Below are 23,322 nucleotides of genomic sequence, written 5' to 3' on the forward strand. Positions count from 1 at the left end.
TCCTAAAATCAATGACTGTGTAGCCACAACATTTGTAATTAAAGTTGAAGACTTACTTTCATCAGGTTTATATAGTTGGATTTTAAAATGACATTATAACCAAAAGTTTGGACAAATAATCTAGACAGCATTGCAGACTTACATTACCTCTACTCCATGTTTTGATTGGCTGCTTGAATTAGCTTATAAAAAGAAACAGTTTTTCTGAACTCTTTCAAAGTGCAGTTATTTTTCCATGACGTCAAGTGGTATGGTAAGAACACCGTTTGCTTTGGGAAATACTCTGTTGTCCTTTAACTAATCCGTGCCCACCACTTTCTGTAAGAAAACCTTCTTTTTTTCCAGGAACTATTTAAAACTCAAAAATAACTTTTGACTCTGTACTACACTTATCCTCAAGGCCAAATTATGTAGGAGCCATTAGAACCTCTTGAAATTCCTCAGAGCAAACCCCGAGATTCCTTCCCTAAAATTTTGGTTTTAAAAACACCAGGTAAGAATTTTTAAGGTCAAAAGGCAATTTTTTTTGGAAAGTTAAAACAGAATCATTGCAGAATGACCAGCCATTTCTAGACTTTAAATAAGCTGTGTAATGTCCTGATGTTATTGAAGGACCGTCATGATATATAATTGCTGCAGTTACAAAAGTCCTTCCTGATATTGACAACTGCGAAGCCACAAAATTTTTAATTAAAGTTGTCAATTTTGTTCCATCAGGCCTACATCGTTGGAACATTAAAATGACATACTGGCCATATGTTCGTATAAATAATGTGGAGAACATTGCAGACTTACATTGGCTACACTCCATGTTGTGATCAGCTGCTTTTACTAGCTTATTAAAGGACACTGATTTACTGTCTGGCAAAGTTAAATATATAAATTTTTATGAGTCTAGACTAGTAGTACTTGATACCCTACAGTTCTCGCAGTCATGCTGCCATTGATAAGAAAGCCCAAACAGGTGATCTACATCTACACCTTCATCATGCAATACATCAAGCATATACATTAAAAACTCCTGACAATCTTGCTGAATATTTTGAGAGAATTGTGTTTGACCTGAACATCTGTCTAACAGATTTCGAATTTCAGACACACTTTCTATTTTTGTTCTATCAGTGCTACATTTCTCTAACACAGAATTCAACAAACTGCAAAATCTTTGATCCGAATTGACCACAATCTCTTCTTTTACATTTTCTAGAGAAAACAAAACATTAACCACTACATTAGCATAGCAGTTGACACCAGAACTGTTTTCAAATTGAAAACCAACAACATCTTCAACAAAATCCTTTTTCTTTCTGCTTATAATTTCTGGTTCATCGACTTTTCGTCTTTTTGCTACAACCTCTCTACTATTGGTCACATTTCTTCGTTTCCAGCCTACCACACGTTTCTCAAACAAAGGATATTGAGGCAAATGTGGCACATACTCTCTTCTTAACCTATTGTATTCCTTAACACAATCTAGATCCGCACAAATGTTTGTGACATCACACTCAATCAAGTACAATCCCGATAAAGTTCTAACTCGTGACAATGCCACATATGCCATACCCTCCTTGAACACAGAACTGCCAATATTCACCAATGCACTGTCTACACTTAAACCTTGCGATTTATGGATTGTCACAGCATATGCCAAGCAAACAGGAAACTGCTTACGGCGAACATATAAGTCTTTTACAAGCAAAAACCTAGCAGAGCAACGACCAATTAGCTGTACTTCCTCAATGCTATCAAATTTAATTTTTAAAAATTCAATTCCATCCCTATTTCTGTATTTCACAAAATCAACAACATTACCCATTGATCCATTTACCAGACCTCTTTCAACATGTAAATTCCTTCTTAAAATTATACGGCAATTTAAGCACACATTCAGAGTCTTTTCAAAACCTGCAGTTTTAGATATAGTCTTCTCTAATGAATCCAATTTTGATTTCAAATTCTCAGACAAAATAATTGTTGATCCCATATGCTCTACTCTGTCAATAGCTTCCAGTTTCACAATCTCTTGGTTTTCTAAATGCAATATTTTGTTGTTGAAGATGGCACATTCTGCAAGAGTTGGCATCAAACATATTCCAGATTTCTTCTCAGTAATTTTCTGAAAAATTTTCTCAGGCACAATGTCTTGTTCTGGATACAAATTTGACAATAATCGTGCATGTAAAGCTTCTTTCCAATGCTCAGTGACTTTTCCGATTCTAACATCTTGTAGAATATTCTTGTAATCTTCATCCTTCGCCTGACGCATATTTTCACGCAGTTCAGCATAATTGAAGTTTAACCATATATTAACGTTGCCAATACTCCCTAGGCACTTCCTGGTATCTTCATGCGTGAGCATTTTGAACACAGGTTGTCCTTTTACTGGAGTCAGCTGCAGAAGATCACCGAAAACAATGATGTGTTTGCCACCAAATAACACATCATACTCTGTTTTGAGAACTTCTTGCATTCTCAAATGCACAAAGGCAAGCATGAGATTGGAAACCATGCTTACTTCGTCAATGATAAGAAGTTTCATTTTCTTCAAGACTCTTGAAACTTCACAACAAGCATCTCCATATAACTTGTGGTATTGTAATTTGTTATCATGCTCCACTGGCAGCATCAGTAGACGATGCAAAGTAATACCTTTAATGTTATGTGCTGCCAGTCCAGTTGGAGCAGTGACAACACAAGACAGCGATGACTCAGTCCTTTTCTGCAAATAACATGAAATTGCTTTAATGAGGAAACTTTATCCAGTTCCCGCTTCTCCACTCACGTACAGTCGGACAGGCTTCAACGACGTACATGAGCACTCTTTCTTCTCATGACTTAATCCATGATCAATTTGGTTGGTAACTTCGTCATATATTTTCCTCTGCTCAACGTTGAGTTGTCTTTCCAAGTCTTCTAAGTTAACCGCATCCTCCTGAGCATGTGCCATGGCTCTTTCCACTTCAATCATGGCAGTGGCAGCTTCATTTTCGATAACTGGTCCTCCTAGTGGATCCTGACTCAATGAAACAGAACTCTGACTGTCCTGAGAACTGTCTCTAGCAATCTCGGCTGCAATCGTTGCTTCCTGCTCGATTTCCGCATTCAACATTTCTAGATATTTGGGAAAAACAGGACATTCTATGGTCTCCTTGGCGGCATTGAAAGAGTCTTCGTAACAGAGGAAATCTCCAAGCAGTTCCTCTTCTGCACACCAAGGCTTGAAAAGTTGCAAAAGTGCTAAATAGAAAAACTCTTTTCTTTCAGGTGATTCACCACTCAATTTTCGATGGTTTACCAAGTGGCATTTTCTTTGGTTGACCAGACATCCCTCACTTCCAATTACAGCATACACTCCTTTATCAATATCTTCTTTGATGTTCCTCTTGAATATGTAATTTTGTAGAACCTCATACAGACAAACATTCTCGAGGTGACTGCTTCTATTTGGATAATATGTATCCAACATGTTGGTCTTCAAAATATCGGTACTGTTTGGCTCCTTTTCCGCCAAATACTCAATTTCCCGCACAAGTTTCAGAACTCGATTACGCGTTGCAGCAAGACCAAGACTCGCCCAAACGATACTCCTGGATTTGGCATAGAGACTTGCTGAAGACAACCGGTCAGAACATTCGTAAGCTCCGATTTCTCGATGTGACAACATCTTCAGACTGAAACTGTACAACTTCTTACTGAGGCTCTTTTCATGGGAAATGTCCTCCCACATATCCTTCAATTCTGTCTTTTCTTTTTTGGTGATGTAAGATGTCACATACCGAGCCACAGCCATACAGTTATCAGCCACAAACTGTATATCCATGTTAGCATTCCACATGGACAAAATCACTGGGTTGTAGTCGTTGATGTACTTGAACTCTTCGTTCCTTTTCAAATTGTATGTGTTTTTAGGTGATTTCTTCATCACATTATGTCGCAGCGAAGACATCAAACTGTTTACTCTTCCTTTAGAAATCACCGGTCGTGGAAAGGCGAAACGACATTTGGTGTAGAACTTGTCCTTGTTTCTGAATTTATGACGACAGTACTTTCCACAACGATGGCTTTGGAAGCGTAGAACTTGTTCTCTTAGGCTTTTGTCCTTCTTTGCGTTTGGAACAGCACATGTAGAATACTGTTCTATGAAACTCATCACTAAGACTTCTGGATCTGTTCCAAATTTAGGTGCATCCTTGATCCACAGCAGCATATGTATATGAGGAGCGCCTCTTGCTTGGTACTCCTTTCTCCAGAAGAAATCCAACACCTCTTCAAGAGGTGGATTTTTCTTGTTCATGATGAAAGACATCATAGCTTCAAATCTATGATTGAAGTACCTGCATACATTCACTGGATCCAAAGAGCACAGTTCTCCGGGTGTCTTGAATTCGATATTTTCAATGTTTCCATTTGCCTCTCGTAGAAATTCAAGTAAGTCTTCCCAGCCATACTCGGCACAGCTGAGAGTGAGGAACCATGTGGGAGTTCCTAAGTTCCTCAACATACATTTTAAATCACCATGACGACGGTACCAGTACTCATTAGTACCACGCTGACACGCCATGAGATTAATCAGGTGAGAATCCAAAATACTGTCTTGCACATTGACTTTATCCATAAAGTCACTTGCCGAGATGTTTTGCATCTGTATACCACTTTTCAAGATGTGGTTCACTGCATATGACAGTCCAGACAGATCGCTTTCAAACAGGAGATGAAACAAATAGGGAATGCATTGTCGACACCTAGGATCTTCTGCATACAATCGTAAAGTCCGGTATTCAGAAGCAGGAATATGATGAGGTCGCTCATCATATCTTCCTCCTTGACCTGTTGGAAATAGCTGTGGGAAACACCGAGCTTCCAAACTTTCCTCCCAAACACTAATGGGACTCCCTTTGGCTTGTTTAATTTGAAACGGTATACACCCGTTACAACGGATCTTTTACTCCGCAGACCCATTACAACGCGACCATTACTCCGCATACCATTACAACGCATTGCGCTGGGGGGCGCTCTAGGATAGGTAATAAGTATAATTTACTATCCAACACCTTCCCTAGGGTCCACGGGGACTGGAGTTAGAATAGTAAATTATACTTACCACTATCCAGCGCCCCAAGGCGCTATGCGTTGTAACGGTATGCGGTGTAAAAGTCGCGTTGTAATGGTCTGCGGAGTAAAAGTATGCGTTATAACGTCATACATCCTTTGAAACAACTCAATAGCATTCCCCATGACTTCCTTGGAATGCAAAGGATGAACACTATAATGTTCATATATTTCTTCACTTTTAGAGGGTTCTACTTTCTCAATTTGACCAGCACACAAATCGCTATCCTCTTCTTCACTTACTTCCTCTTCTGCAACATATACATTCTTATAGTACTTATTATTTTTTTTCAAATACAATGTTGCCTTTTTGACTTTCCTAACATCCACTAAATCTTGCCATATTTTCTTACTCTTTGTCGGAACCCCATTAACTAAGATAACCAGAGGTTCCTCTTCCACTTCTTCTACTCCAATTGTATTAATGTTTTCCTTCAAATCTAGAGGCAAATAAACAACTCTTCCCTTTAATCCTCTCTGTAAATCTGATGGAGGCAATTTCCCTGTCTTTGGCTCCATTCTTACAATAGCCTGAAAGGGATGGATACTTTGAATCAAAATAGATTCATAAGTATTTAAATCCTTCAATTCAGAAGGAATCTCAACCAATTCCAGATTATTATGAACCGCTCTAGCAGGCATCCGGGTTTGATTTAATTTGTTACAACAATAAGTACACACACGTTGATCCAATCCCAAATCAAAACAATTTTCTACCATCAAGTATGTTGCAAAATCCTTCCATTCACAATTATTTTCCCTTTCACTTTTCACATATAAATCCACTAACTTAGTCTGATTCTTATAATAAGTGCATCGACAACACACACAAGTGAAATTAGGCCTCTCACTTGATTTCACTTGAAACGTGGCAATTTCCTTCTGAAAATTATCTGTACTGCAAACCTGTACACTATCTTCCACATTACCCTCTTCTTCTGGGTCAATTTCAACATTCTCCTCTTTATTTCCAAAGTAACAAAACTCAATTTCTTCACAAATATTCTTCACATCTATTTCAGAACCATGCAAAAGAGCAGTGCATAATTGTTTAAGCATAATTGCTGGACTCTTAGCATAATACAACATTCTAACTAATTTCCTCACTTTATTATGATGCACTGCTAGCATCCTGAAATGATGAAAAACACTCTGGCATACTCTCCTGGAAAGACAAGCCAGTGAATGACCATGCAAACCTGTCACTTCTCTCACTCTGCAAGGATCTAATTCTTGCAACAACATCATTTTCTGCTTCAAACTTTTCTTATTAAATGTCCGTACAAAATCACAAAGCAAATTGATGGAATCCTGTCGCACACAGCAAATACTACTACACTTCCAGGTGTACACAGGTCCCTTAGGACGTCTTCCTAAAACCTCATTACCTAACACCTCTTCTGCCTCTGTTGTCACAAGTTTTTCTTTTTCAACTGGACAACCATCTTTCACCTCATAAGCTCGACCACTGGTGTCAACTGCATGCAGCAAATCATTATCCTGGAAATAACTCTCCTCATTAAAAAATGCCTCACAACTTGAACTATGCATCCATTCTCCTGAAAAAAGTTCACAAAAATTACGATTAACTGTTCTCTTCCATCTACTATTTCTTTTGAAATCATAAATTGCCTTGTTTAGCTTCCTAATTCTATTGATTATCAAAATAAATAACTTTCGCTTTATTTCAAATGCCTGATCAATAACTTTCTCAACTTTTTTTTTCTCTTATAAAAAAACCACTTTCTGTTGACCTTTCTTAATATTTTTTAACAAATTGACAATTATCCTGTTACGGAACATTCGTATACGAATGTCCCTAAACTGTTGTTTCCTTCTACTATCATGCACAGAGTTATCTCCTGCTCTAGCAGTAACATTTTTGATTGGCCTTTCCTTTCCGTTTAAATTGCTTCTCTTTTTCTGGACTAAAACATTTTCTGTAGTACTACTTTTTTTTCTACAAATGTTTCTTATGAATGATTTCGTTGTCTTACCCGGAGCTTTCTTGGTGACTTGACAAGTTTTTTTTGTAGAGGACTGCTGCAACAATTTCTTAAGCTGCTGTCTTTGACGTTTTGTAGCCTTTCGGATTCTATGCTTAGACGGCATTCTCTAATTTCAAAATGATCTGCAGTTGAATCTGTGGTAAAATATAATAAAAAATGTTATTAACCACTATTACCAAACAGTAAATCAATACCAGTCGTCAAAAATTTAACACACTACTTGTCATTTTTACATAGAATAATTTTTAGTGCATTGGCAAATTTAGTATCCACAAATAGTAGGAAAGAAATGGAATGCTTCTACATTTTACCTGTGCTGTTTTATATGTGAATCTGATCTAATTTTATGAGCATATTTGACTATTTTATGAAAGACACTACACATAACCTGTTTTTGAAGTTGTGTTTAATTTTAAATGAAACGGTTTACATTTTTACTTTTTATTTCCAGTAAATTTTAAAAATAAATGTTTATAGTTCCATAGGCTCAAGCAGGTCAGCTTCCCACCCTATGTCATACAATTCTGACAAATCGGCATCCTCATCATGTTCTTCATCATCCTCAGGATTTAAATCCTCTAAGGGATCTACTTCCACTGACGTTTCAATGACAAGTTCAACGATAAGATCGAGATCAACGGATTGCTCATTATCACTCATGGTTGATGTTGTCGTTATCTTTAAAGAAAGAGAACAACAATGAGATGTTGCAGAGTAAGAGACAAATCTGAGAGACTATAATAGTAAAATTGTTTAACAAGAGTAACATTTTGCAGCTATTATTTAGCCATGTCCAGCGATGCTGAGGAGGTGAGGCCTATGTCCAATTTTTCAGTGAACAGGACTCATCTCTTCTTAACCTTGGATAAGCCTCACCGACTCTGTGTCCCCTGCTCAGACTTAAATGTAAAGGGGCAGATTTATGTTAACTGGCGCATCCCCAGGGATGCACCAGTTAATGTGCACCACTGCTCTGCCACCCATGGTGTGCCGCATTTACAATGTGGAGCACCATTGAGTAAAAACAGCACAGATGCGTCACGCATCTGTGCCGCAAAAGCAGCACATTGCAGGAATCACGTCGTAAGCGAGACATGTCTACTGCAATGCACAGGAGCAAGCCACACATTGCAAGGTGCATCACTCCTTATGCCTGTTTCAAACAGGCGTAAGGATTTGATTCAGCAATGCCATAAAGCTGACTCAGTGAAATCTTCTAAAGTCACTGTGTTAGTTTTACAGGGCTTTCATGCAAATGAATGCCCACCCTGCAACAAAACGCCTATATGAAACCTGACGCAGGTTTCATGTGGCACAGGACTTTACAGCATTACACATCTGCCTAGATGCATCAAGTTGTAAATATGTCGCAACATAGCGCATCTTTTGCGCCGCCGCTACGTCACAAAAGTGACTCACAGTGGCGCAAAAGAGGCACACGGCTATCATAAATCTGTCCCTAACATTTTAAATGATTGATTCAGGATGACGATAAGGTGTGGCCTATCCAGAGGTTTGTTTGAGGTGAGGCCTACTCAGGGTTGCAGATGAAATTTAGGCTTGTTGAAGAATACAGAGGAGATAATACATGTGCAGGCCTACCAATGAAGTGAGTCATGTCCACTGCACTCTTGAACAAAGGTCAGACCTCTTCTGTGTCCGTGAACAGGCCTCAACCTCATCTGCACAATGTGATTCGTAAAGTTAGGAAACACAGGTGATGTAATTGAAAAATGTGGAATTTCTTTTCCTCATTTCACAATCACATCACCTGTGTTTCCTTTGCTCAGTTATCTCATTGTGCTGATGGAGTCTAGCATATCAAAGAGTACACAGAAGTTGAGCACTGTATACAACAATTTTGACATTTACAGAAGATTCAGCTTCTCCATGCCCCCTACACAGTCCTAAATGTTTACAGTTTAAACTGACGGTATCTTGTTGGAGATGAAGTGAGGCCTGCCTTGCAACATGGTGCATCTTTTGCATCACTGCTGCATCGGTTTCATGTGGCACAGGACTTTACAGCATGACACATCTGCCTAGATGCATCAAGTTGTAAATATGTCGCCACATAGCAAATCTTTTGCACTGCCGCTGCGTCACAAAAGTGACCCACAGTGGCGCAAAAGAGGCACACGGCTATCATAAATCTGTCCCTAACATTTTAAATGATTGATTCAGGATGACGATAAGGTGTGGCCTATTCAGAGGTTTGTTTGAGGTGAGGCCTACTCAGGGTGCAGATGAAATTTAAGCTTGTTGAAGAGTACAGAGGAGATAATACATGTGCAGGCCTACCATTGAAGCAAGTCATGTCCACTTCACTCTTGAACAAAGGCCAGACCTCTTCTGTGTCTGTGTACAGGCCTAAACCTCATCTGCACAATGTCATTCGTAAAGTTAGGAAACACAGGTGATGTAATTGAAAAATGTGGAATTTCTTTTCCTCATTTCACAATCACATCACCTGTGTTTCCTTTGCTTAGGTATCTCATTGTGCAGATGGAGTCTAGCATATCAAAGACTACGCAGAAGGTGAGCACTGTATGGAACATGGCTATATAACTCAAAGAATCAAAATCTAAATTTGCCAAGCACACATGGGGGTGTATTTACAAGGACCTTGCACCACGGGGAAAGGTCTTAAATTACAATGGGAAAAATAACATCAGAGACACTCAAAGGCCTTATAAATATGCCCCAAGCAACCTATGAAACTCTAGCACTACATATCCAGAAACCTAATTGATTTCAAAAAACTTTTTTAAACACATCATCTAAATCAATTATATACCTACATTCATCGGGAAATGACTTAAAATGCCCTATGACACATGAAAGCGTTTTTTTAAGGCCCTTGCACCATTTTTGGGTCACTTTTAACATCGCTATGTAACTCAAAGAATCAAAATCTAAATTTGCCAAGCACAGATGGGGGCGTATTTACAAGGACCTTGCACCACGGGGCAAGGTCTTAAATTAAAATGGGAAAAATAACATCAGAGAGACTCAAAGGCCTCATAAATATGCCCCAAGCAACCTATGAAACTCTAGCAGTACATATCAAGAAACCTAATTGATTTCAAAAAACGTTTTTAAACAAATCTTGTAAAGCAATTATATTCCTTCATTCATGGGGAAGTGAGTTAAAATGCCCTAAGACACATGAAATCGTTTTTTTAAGGCCCTTGCATCATTTTTGCGTTACTTTTAACATGGCTATGTAACTCAAAGAATCAAAATCTAAATTTGCCAAGCACACATGGGGGCGTATTTACAAGGACCTTGCACCACAAGGAAATGTCTTAAAATAAAATGGGAAAAATTACATCAAAGGAACTCAAAAGCCTTGTAAATATGCCCCAAGCAACCTATGAAACTCTAGCAGTACATATCAAGAAACCTAATTGATTTCAAAAAACGTTTTTAAAAACATCTTGTAAAGCAATTATATTCCTACATTCATGGGGAAGTGAGTTAAAATGCCCTAAGACACATGAAAGCATTTTTGTAAGACCCTTGCACTATTTTTGCGTCACTTTTAACATGGCTATGTATCTCAAAGAAACAAAATCTATTTGTAAAACACTTGACACAAATCAACTTTTTAAATACACAACTTTCTTCTTAATTTTCTCCCTAAAGCATACTATTCTCTATCTAAATTAAATGAATCTTTTCTCACCTTAGCAAATACTTTATGAGTTTCAAAACAGTCTCAGACACACACCAATTTGTCTTTAGCAGAGCAAAAGGTATGCACTCCAGAGGCTGCAGCCATAAAAAGCACAGAAATGCTGTAATTCATCACACATATCTCTCATGTCACCCAATCAAAACTCTTCCCTCACTTTTTTCAAATCAACACCCTTCCCCCCTCTGCCCTTTCTGCCTTTTTTGCATAGCAACCACCTCCTGAAAGACCTCTGATGTGTGCAAGTTCACACAACAATGTTTCATTTGAACTCTGAACTCTTAGTACACCTGCATTTCCAGTGCAATCTTTCATTAAATGATTTTTTCTTGACCATTCAAAATACATCTTTCAAAGAACTCATCCATGCACCCTAACTTTCTGTTTTCAGCAATCAAAATCCACCAATCACTGCTACTGCTTCATTAACACAGAAACTCCACAGTTTTTTTCATTTTAAACTCTTATTTTTTCAACTGCCATTTCATTGCCACACTTCATCTGACTGCAGCAGAACCTTCTCTCACCATGTTTTCTGTCTGGATTGTTGGACATAGTTACATCTACTGGGCTCAACGGTATGCTGATAACAGAAATTTACCTAACCTCAATTTACAAAATGTGGAAATTAAGTGGATTGGCCACAGAAGATTACTAAAAGTGACACTTTGAGTAGTTACCTTCAGTGACACTTTGAGTTGGACCCATCAGATCGAGCTTATGACCATGAAACACCAACAGCTGGGCGGGGCACTGATCAAGGAACATAAAGGGTCATTTACGAGGCCAATGTCCCCGCTTATTAAGATCTACGGTGGTAAGGTTCTATCAGCAGTCCTGTATGGTGCGGAACTATGGGGTGGTAGTAATTTGGATCCGCTAAAACATGCCCAAAATAAATTCTTAAGAATGTCCACAGGTCTGCCACAGTCGACACCACTAATCCCCCTTCTCTACGACTTAGGTTGCCACTCGGTGGTGGACCAAGCAAGACTCCGTCCATTAACATTCTGGCGCCGTCTGTGGACAACGCCAGAACTCCATCATTATGCAGAAGCCTGCTCGGAGGTTAAAAATAGCTCTGGTGCCGCAAATATTGGATGGTTTAGAGACCTTAAGGCTACCTTATTAGCTTTGGGTTATGGCGCTCTGTGGTCCTCGCCCGAGTCAGCCAATTTCCCCTCTAAAAAGGAACTTAAAAAATGTTATTGGGATTGGGTGACTCACAACATGTATTTAAAAATGAGCCCGAGCAGTCTCACTGGACTGTTCATTGTACATAAGGACACGCCCAAGTTAGAAGGGTACTGGGATACTATAACTAAACCCTTGGACCGCAAACTATTTTTTCAATTTAGATGCGGTTCACTTCCCATTGGGGAGTTCACTAAAAAGTGGGGAACAGAAAGGTCGGGGTTTTGTCCTAAGTGTCAAGGTATTGGGGAAAGCCTGAATCACTTTTTGTATGTGTGTCCACTATACTCTGCCCCCAGAGCCAAATGGCTAAGACCGGTATGTAGACATCTAGGTACCAGATCGGCTGTGGAAGCAACTAGATTGTTAAAAACCAACCTGGATCCCCTTATTGTTGTGGGGGTTGCTAAATTCTTTGGGTGGGCCTGGGTGCTTAGAAGCAGGCTCATCAAAAATAACCAAATGGTGACTGCCTAGTATCCTGTAACCTGTAGACCCATGGTTGTACACGAGTCCCTCTGTAAAGTTCTGTATATTTGTACAAGAAGCTGATTAGCTTATCAATGATTTAATACTTGTTTTAACTGTTTTATATGTATATATTGTATTTTATGTCTTTTATGATGAACTAATCGAATAAAGACTTCTTGAACTTGATTAAAATGTCACCAATTGATACCATTGGTGAAAACCTTTTTGCATTTGCCAAAACCTGACCTGTTAATTGTGCACTGTGGAGGTAATGACTTGGGCACTTTGACTGGGGTAGGTCTGGAAATGCTTTTAAAGGACACCTTTGACCAATTGATGGCACTTTTTCCTCAAACTGCCTTGGTATATTCAAATATATGCCAAAGACAGAAATGGAGGTGGTCGAACCAATTTTGTCCACAAATTGAGAAATCGAGGAAGCATGTAAATAAGTCTGTTTCAGCTTACATGAGAGACCATGGAATGGGCTCCATGTACAACAATAACTTGCGTTACTACATGCAAGATATCTACAGAGGAGATGGAGTTCACTTCTCAGATGAGGGGAACAGAATTTTCATTCTGAATTTAAGACTGTGCATTGGTACCTACTTATAAGTACCTAAATCTACCATAAACCCAAAAGCTCTTCTCAGAGCTACCCTAACTATGATCACCATAAACAAATTTTAAATGTAATTTTTTTTTACGAATTTTCACAATTTACGCTTCCTGGAGCGCTACCCAGTACACGCACCAAGCGCTAACCGGGCGAAATTTTTTTAAAAAATGTTTTTTTTTCGCACATATGGACCTCCTCAGCCACCCTCAGAAAACCTAGGGGGTCAGGATACATCTACCGTGCCCCCTTCTACCCATTCTGAACATTATTTGCCCTTCATCTTGTATCTCAATTCTACCGAAACACAAAATGGAGGACTCCCGTAACGCTGCCGGTTCACGTACCGGGGCGCTCACCGGGAAGCGCTCAATTAAAAAAGGTGGGAAAGTAATTTACAGAAAAACTACTGGAGACACTTTCACCAAATATAGATTAGCTCATACTACATACCAATCCCTACCATTTTCACAAATTTGATTGAAATTCCATTTAGCCATTTAGCCTGTAGACCTCTCTAAATACCCTGAGGTAAATTACTTCACAAAACACATCTGAAGTGTTGGAATTGACAACCAATTAAAATGTTACTTTCATTTTCTACTTTTTTTACCTGACATTTGATTGGTTATGTACCTGAATATATATAAAAAAAGAGAGAGAAACACAGCCATTTTGACTACTACTTCCTGAACTACATTGCAAGATCATTTTCACTCACAACTTAAACTTGTTTTTAAAAGGTAAGATGTTATTTTATAAATTTGAAAACATTTTCAGATAGTTATATACTATCCCTCTGTAAGAGTTAGACATTGAGAAAGGCTTGTTTATTATAATTATGGATTGATTTAGGTTTCTGTGGTATAATTATGAATTTACTTAGGCTTTTTCACAGGCACTTTTTAATAGTACTACTTCACGCCTCAAAAGTACCCGTCTGAACTTAAACCCAACAGTGCCCTATCTCTACTGATATATTTATTTTTTATGCAAATTTCAGCACAAAAATGGAAGAAGAACAGAACGTTTCCTTTGAAATTATCCTAGACATGAACAATGAGGAAATCATTGAACCCATTGACTTGGAATTCATGGATGAATCACGAGACCATGAACTTCTACAATGTGTAGAATCTGTGGATTTCTTACTTCAATATGAGGACGGTCAAATGTGGGAAGTTATGTTCAGTCAAAAAGAAGACATATCGGACAGTCAAATGTTAGACGTTCTATTAAATTTTGAAAAAGAATCAGAAAAATAAAATTATATTTAATATTAAAAAATTGTTTGAGTCTTTAATCATTTTTATATGTAATTCATAAACTAGTACCAAATTGATTATAATGTAAAGTCAGACTTATAGTATACTGTGCACAATCCCAAAAATAAATTTATATTTAATAATCATAAATACTGCTACTTAAATAAAAAAAAACAAAAAAAAAACAACAAAAAGAACAATCAATAAACATACAATATTTCAAAATATCATAGTCTAGCATTCTTTTTTCCTTATAGTACGCTCCCCAGACCGCTTCCCGGTGCGCGTACCGGGCGCTCCCCACGCAAAAAAACAAAACATTTTTTTTTTTTTTGCCCCGCGGGGCCCTTTTAAACCCTCCACATCAAACCTAGGGGGTCAGGGAGGATCTACTATGCCCCCTTATGGTCATTTCCCCCTTTGTTTTGGCCTCCTCTTGTCTCTCGATCCTACCGAGAGACAAGATGGCGGCCGCTCCGGACTGTTTAGAATGTTGACAGACACCGGAGAGCCAATCAGCTTCGCTTCGCGAAGTTCCGTTACGCGTCAGGTACGCGAACCGGGGCGCTGCCCGGAGCGCGCTTGCAGATATATATATTTTTTTTAACGTTAATTTCTCAAAACTCACTGGAGCACATATATTGAGACGTAGCAATGGCACATCGGGCTAACAGTCCCTACAATTTTGCCAAGTTTCATGCAAATCCATTCAGCCGTTCGGGCTAAAAGTGAGGCCAACCGCCCTATGGAAATTAACATGGGAAAAACGCGTTTTGGGACCCCCCTTTTTTCTCGGCCCCCCCTTGACGAACCCCCCCAAATTTTCAGGGGCTGCTCAGAAACAAAATGTGATGTCATTTGAGATGTCATCAGTGATGTCATCAGTGATGTCACTGACCATGTCATGAATGATGTAATATGTGACATGATCAGCAGTGGATTGCGGGTGCGCGATATATAGTTAGTGCAACTAACTATATATGCGAATTTCAATGGTTTTGTGTGAGTAAAATAAGGTTTTGTAAATGCTAATTCCTAACTATATATGGTCTATAACCTATGTTTTTTTCAGTGAATTTTCAAGGTTTTGTAAATGCTAATTCCTAACTATATATGGTCTATAACCTATGGTTTTTTCAGTGAATTTCAATGGTTTTTTAATAGCAAATATCAAAAGCTTTAAAATGTATTCTTCTTTAAATCGAAAAATATATTTTATATGTTTTTAATACAATTTTTTTATGTATTTTTTTTTAATAATTTTTTTTTATTCGCTCCCGGTCCACGAACCGGGCAGCTTCCCGTTAGCTCAATTTTGTGCCGCGACTCGGTCCGCGAACCGGTAAACGTTCCGTTTGCGCAACTGCTGCGTTAGAAAACAACATCGTGACGTGTCGCGTAAGCGCGACGTATCGCGTTGTCGCGTAATGCGTCATATGACGCGCCGCGTTAGCGCACCCGGAAGCGCTCCGGTGCGCGAAGCAAGGCGCGAAGCGCAGCTTCCCGGAAGCGATCCGGGGCGCGGCGCGGAGCGCGTAACGTAAGCGTAACAGGTCATGTGACCTGTAAATAACACTTTCTATTGGTTCATTTCACTTTTTGTTTCCTAATGATGTAAGGCTAGGTCATGTGACCTAAAAATAACACTTTTCATTGGTTTAGAACATTTTTTTTTCCCAAATGATGAAAGCCCCCACCTTCTTTCCTCACTCTGACTTTCATCTTTGTGAGAGGAAGATCTGTTTTTGCTTATTAAAATAATGGCATCTGTAGTAGCTGCAGCTGGTGGACCCCCACCACCACCACAACCACCTAGGAAGTAAGGACCACCTCCACAGTTACTTCCCAACCCAGAGGAGGAAGAGGAAGAAGAAGAGGAAGAGGAAGTAGAGAGGAGGCAGTTCTTACGTGAAGAGCCCCAGAAATCCCACCACAAAGACAGTTTTATTTGGCAGTTTTATTCTTTTCCTCGAGGCCAAAAAAAAGTGAATGCCCGACATGTGACATGCCTCATTTGTAAAGATGTTTTATCTAGAGGTACAGACAAAAAGTATAGTTATGGTAACTATACTATGCACCGTCATATGCAGAGGTGGCATCCACTGAATTACAGCGTTGCAGAGATGCGTCACCTCCAAGACAACCCACCAACTCCTGTGGCCAGTACATCGGCACAGGTAACTCTGTCGGGACCAGAGGCGAGGGAAACGGTCCCAAACATCCAACAGAATTTTGTGCACATGAAGATAGTGTGCCTTTATTGTGGTGACCTACTCTCATGTGCAAATATGAGTATCAATTTGATAAACAGAGCATTTGAAAACCACAAGTGCTCAAAACGCCCCAAAAAATAATAATTTTTTTTTGCTCCCGTTGAGCCCTTTCTAATGCCTGTTTTTCGTTGTTCCCCCTCAAAAAAAACAAAAAAAATAAAAAAACGTTCAAAAAATACAAAAAAAGTAAAAAAATGTTCAGAAAAATAATAAAAAAAATATAAAACAACAAAAACAATAAAAAAAAAGTTCTTATCAGAACTACCTCCCCTTTATAAAAAATTGCTAGAATGTTTAGCACTCTGGCAACCTCTATTTCTTTTGATTCGCTTCCCGGTTCACGCGCCGGTACGCGAACCGGAAGCGAACCAAAAAAAAGAAAAAAAGAAAAAAAAGAAAAGAAAGTATAAGGGAAGGAAACAGAGAGTAATATTAAAAGAAAGACAACTAGAGGGAGTAACACAGAGATACTGTTTAATAGATCTATTTACCGAAGAAAAGATGTAAGAGGGTATAATTGTGAAAAACAAAATAGATAAGGAAGTGAAAGAAAAAAAGGAGAGTAGAAGAATAATAAACAAGAATTTCTTAGAGAATGTGAGTGAATGTTTAAATTAAGAAGAAAAACAGTAAAGGATGTGGAATGAGAGGTAGGTATAGAACCGGACTAAAAGAACAACCCTGAGGGAAAGTGTTAAGAAAACAGTGAGCAAAAGTAAATAGGAATAAAACAAAATGTATGACAGTAACTAAGTTTAAAACATGTGGAATAACAGAAAGAAAAAACAGAAAGCAGAAAAGAAGAAGTAACATAAAAGGAATGATTAAAACAGCAAAGAAATGTAAATAACATAGGGGCATATTATCAACACAGGCGATAAAATTATCGCTGCTTTTATCGCCAGAAAACTGCCGCTAAAGCCCCTTTTGCGGAAAAAAAATGCCGCTAAAGCCGCTTTTGCAGCAGTTTTCTGCCGATAAAAGCAGTGATAATTTTATTGCCTGTGTTGATAATATGCCCCTTAGTGTGTTTGAACTACAGGGAGAAAGCATAATGAACAAGTAGTGAAAGAGTGATGAGTCAGAGATAGTGAGAGTAATAGAGACGTGAGTGAACAGGAGTGAGGAACTATGAGAACAGAGGGATTGAGAAAAGGAGTGGAAGGAGTAGAGTAAGTGAGTAATAGAAAAAGGAATGAGGGAAGTAGCAAAGGCAGGAAACTGACGGTTAAAGAAATGAAGCAGTGGAACTAATAGAAGTTAAATGTGATAGAAATGTAACGAAAAGAGTACAAAACACTTACCTTATAATTGTCTTTAACTTAGTCACTTATTATTTTTATACTTTCAATCTGTGAAAGAAACAACAAAAATTTGAAAAATATTAAAACATGTATTTAAAAATTAGAAAAGACAAGGGAAAAGATTGACAATCATCCAATTTTACAAAGAAATAAAGTTAGAGATAAACATGCAGAAAAAAAGAGAAAGAAACGGTGATAGACAGTCAGAGACAAAAAGAAAATGAAATAGAGTAAATTACTAAGAGAAAAAAAAGGAAGATACTTTCAGTGACAGAAAAGAAGGATAGAAGAGAAAACTAAATTGAAGTTGTGTAAGCTAGTAAAAGAAAGTGAATAAGGTAAACTATATAAGGAAAGGGTGAATAAGGAAAACAGAGTGAGGGAGAGAGGAGACAGAGGAAGTGAAGGAAAGAGTGTCAGATACAGACTGAGTGAGGCATCTACACAATGTGATTCGTAATGTTAGGAAACACAGGTAATGTAATTGAAAAACGTGCAATTTTTTTTGCTCATTCCACAATCACATCACTTGTGTTTCCTTTGCTTAGGTATCTCATTGTGCAGAAGTAGTCTAGCATATGAATGAGTACGCAGAAGGTGAGCACTCTATGCAACAACTTTGACACTTACAGAAGCCTCAGCTTCTCCATGCCCCCTACACAGTCCTAAATATATACATTTTAAACTGACGGTATCTTGTTGCAGATGAAGTGAGGCCTATCTTGCAACATGGTGCATCTTTTGCACTGCTGCTGCGTCACAAAAGTGACGCAACGGCGGCGCAAAAGAGGCGCACAGCCATCATAAATCTGCTCCTAACATTTTAAATGATTGATTCAGGATGACGATAAGGTGTGGCCTATCCAGAAGTTTGTTTGAGGTGAGGCCTACTCAGGGTTGCAGATGAAATTTAGGCTTGTTGAAAAGTACAGAGGAGATAATACATGTGAAGGCCTACCAATGAAGTGAGTCATGTCCACTGCACTCTTGAACAAAGGCCAGACCTCTTCTGTGTCCCTCGACAAGCCTAAACCTCATCTGCACAATGTGATTCGTAATGTTAGGAAACACAGGTAATGTAATTGAAAAACGTGCAATTTTTTTTGCTCATTCCACAATCACATCACCTGTATTTCCTCAGCTTAGGTATCTCATTGTGCATATGTAGTCTAGCATATCCAAGAGTACGGAGAAGGTGAGGACTGTATGCAACAGAGCAATGTACATTACTCACCTCCCTTGACACTTACAGAAGCCTCAGTTTCTCCATGCCTCCTGCACAGTTCTCAATGTATATCATAAATACAAAAAGTACAGAATGAATTATACATGTTAAATGGTTTATTTTTGCTGTTCTCAGAATGTATCAAATTTCACTAAAAACAGTGAGTTGAAGGTATTCATCATATAACAGCGGGGAAAAAAAAACACAATCAAAATGATTGTGTTTAAAAAACCCATATAACATAACCAATCAGAAATCAGAACTCCTTAAAAGTAACTTACTTTCCATGACGTCAAAGGATGTCCTATGAACAGCTTATACTCTGTTGTGCTGCTATTATTTTCAGCCCGCCACTTTCTGAAAGAAAAGCTCCATCGTTTTGACAAATATGTTACATACAATAAATGACTTCTCGCTCTCTACCACACATTTCCTCAAGGCCAAATCGTGTAAGAGCCATTTATAACTCTTGGAATTCTTCTAAGCAAATCCCGTCATTTTCTTTTTCCGCAACTTTTAGAAAGAAAACGTTCAAGATCACTTTCACAATCCTGTACTAGTAATATCTCATCCTTCTTGCTCACTCATGTTCCACATTTCCACATTTAACTTTTTACTCTGTACTACACTTATCCTCAAGGCCAAATAGTGTAGGAGCCATTAGAACCTCTTGAAATTCCTCAGAGCAGATCCCGAGATTCTTTCCCTAAAATTTTGGTTTTAAAAACACCAGGTAAGAATTTTTAAGGTCAAAAGGCATTTTTTTTTAAAGTTAAAACAGAATCATTGCAGAATGACCAGCCGTTTCTAGACTTTAAATAAGCTGTGTAATGTCCTGATGTTGTTGAAGTACCGTCATGATATATAATTGCTGCAGTTACAAAAGTCCTTCCTGATATTGACAACTGCGAAGCCACAAAATTTTTAATTAAAGTTGTCAATTTTGTTCCATCAGGCCTACATCGTTGGAACATTAAAATGACATACTGGCCATATGTTCGTATAAATAATGTGGAGAACATTGCAGACTTACATTGGCTACACTCCATGTTGTGATCAGCTGCTTTTACTAGCTTACTAAAGGACACTGATTTACTGTCTGGCAAAGTTAAATATATAAATCTTTCAGACTCTACACTAGTAGTACTTGATACCCTACAGTTCTCGCAGTCATGCTGCCATTGATAAGAAAGGCCAAACAGATGATCTACATCTACACCTTCATCTTGCAATACATCAAGCATATACATTAAAAATTCCTGACAATCTTGCTGAATATTTTGAGAGAATTGCATTTGACCTGAACATTTGTCTAACAGATTTCGAATTTCAGACACACTTTCTATTTTTGTTCTATCAGTGCTACATTTCTCTAACACAGAATTCAACAAACTGCAAAATCTTTGATCCGAATTGACCACAATCTCTTCTTTTAAAGTTTCTAGAGAAAAGACAACATTAACCACTACATTAGCATAGCAGTTGACACCAGACCTATTTTCAAATTGAAAACCAACAACATCTTCAACAGAATCCATTTTTTTTCTGCTTATAATTTCAGGTTCATCGACTTTTCGTCTTTTTGCTACAACCTCCCTACTATTGGTCACATTTCTTCGTTTCCGGCCTACCACACGTTTCTCAAACAAAGGATATTGAGGCAAATGTGGTGCATACTCTCTTCTTAACCTATTGTATTCCTTAACACAATCTAGATCCGCACAAATGTTTGTGACATCACACTCAATCAAGTACAATCCCGATAAAGTTCTGACTCGTGACAATACCACATATGCCATACCCTCCTTGAACACAGAACTGTCAATATTCACCAATGCACTGTCTACACTTAAACCTTGTGATTTATGGATTGTCACCGCATATGCCAAGCAAACAGGAAACTGCTTACGGCGAACATATAAGTCTTTTACAAGCAAAAACCTAGCAGAGCAACGACCAATTAGCTGTACTTCCTCAATGCCATCAAATTTAATTTTTAAAAATTCAATTCCATCTCTATTTCTGTATTTCACAAAATCAACAACATTACCCATTGATACATTTACCAGACCTCTTTCAACATGTAAATTCCTTCTTAAAATTATACGGCAATTTAAGCACACATTCAGAGTCTTTTCAAAACCTGCAGTTTTAGATATAGTCTTCTCTAATGAATCCAATTTTGATTTCAAATTCTCAGACAAAATAATTGTTGATCCCATATGCTCTACTCTGTCAATAGCTTCCAGTTTCACAATTTCTTGGTTTTCTAAATGCAACATTTTGTTGTTGAAGATGGCACATTCTGCAAGAGTTGGCATCAAACATATTCCAGATTTCTTCTCAGTAATTTTCCGAAAAATATTATCAGGCACAACGTCTTGTTCTGGATACAAATTTGACAGTAATCGTGCATGTAAAGCTTCTTTCCCATGCTCGGTCACTTTTCCGATTCTAACATCTTGTAGAATATTCTTGTAATCTTCATCCTTCGCCTGACGCATATTTTGACGCAGTTCAGCATAATTGAAGTTTAACCATATATTGACGTTGCCAATGCTCCCTAGGCACTTCCTGGTATCTTCATGCGCGAGCATTTTGAACACAGGTTGTTCTTTCACTGGTGTCAGCTGCAGAAGATCACCGAAAACAATGATGTGTTTGCCACCAAATAACACATCATACTCTGTTTTGAGAACTTCTTGCATTCTCAAATGCACAAAGGCAAGCATGACATTGGAAACCATGCTTACTTCGTCAATGATAAGAAGTTTCATTTTCCTCAAGACTCTTGAAACTTCACAACAAGCATCTCCAGATAACTTGTGGTCTTGTAATTTGTTATCATGCTCCACTGGCAGCATCAGTAGACGATGCAAAGTAATACCTTTAATGTTATGTGCTGCCAGTCCAGTTGGAGCGGTGACAACACAAGACAGCGATGACTCGGTCCTTTTCTGAAAATAACATGAAATTGCTTTAATGAGGAAACTTTTTCCAGTTCCCGCTTCTCCACTCACGTACAGTCGGACAGGCTTCAACGACGTACATGAGCACTCTTTCTTCTCATGACTTAATCCATGATCAATTTGGTTGGTAACTTCGTCATATATTTTCCTCTGCTCAACGTTGAGTTGTCTTTCCAAGTCTTCTAAGTTAATCGCATCCTCCTGAGCATGTGCCATGGCTCTTTCCACTTCAATCATGGCAGTGGCAGCTTCATTTTCGATTACTGGTCCTCTTAGTGGATCCTGACTCAATGAAACAGAACTCTGACTGTCCTGAGAACTGTCTCTAGCAATCTCGGCTGCAATCGTTGCTTCCTGCTCGATTTCCGCATTCAACATTTCTAGATATTTGGGAAAAACAGGACATTCTATGGTCTCCTTGGCGGCATTGAAAGAGTCTTCGTAACAGAGGAAATCTCCAAGCAGTTCCTCTTCTGCACGCCAAGGCTTGAAAAGTTGCAAAAGTGCTAAATAGAAAAACTCTTTTCTTTCAGGAGATTCACCACTCAATTTTCGATGGTTTACCAAGTGGCATTTTCTTTGGTTGACCAGACATCCCTCACTTCCAATTACAGCATACACTCCTTTATCAATATCTTCTTTGATGTTCCTCTTCAATATGTAATTTTGTAGAACCTCATACAGACAAACATTCTCGAGGTGACTGCTTCTATTTGGATAATATATATCCAACATGTTGGTCTTCAAAATATCTGTACTGTTTGGCTCCTTTTCCGCCAAATACTCAATTTCCCGTACAGGTTTCAGAACTCGATTACGCGTTGCAGCAAGACCAAGACTCGCCAAAATAATACTCCTGGATTTGGCATAGAGACTTGCTGAAGACAACCGGTCAGAACATTCGTAAGCTCCGATTTCTCGATGCGACAACATCTTCAGACTGAAACTGTACAACTTCTTACTGAGGCTCTTTTCATGGGAAATGTCCTCCCACATATCCTTCAATTCTGTCTTTTCTTTTTTGGTGATGTAAGATGTCACATACTGAGCCACAGCCATACAGTTATCAGCCACAAACTTTATATCCATGTTAGCATTTCACATGGACAAAATCACTGGGTTGTAGTCGTTGATATACTTGGACTCTTCGTTCCTTTTCAAATTGTACGTATTTTTGGGTGATTTCT

This window comes from Lissotriton helveticus, chromosome 5_1 (assembly GCF_964261635.1).
Source record: "Lissotriton helveticus chromosome 5_1, aLisHel1.1, whole genome shotgun sequence".
Lineage (NCBI taxonomy): Eukaryota > Metazoa > Chordata > Amphibia > Caudata > Salamandridae > Lissotriton > Lissotriton helveticus.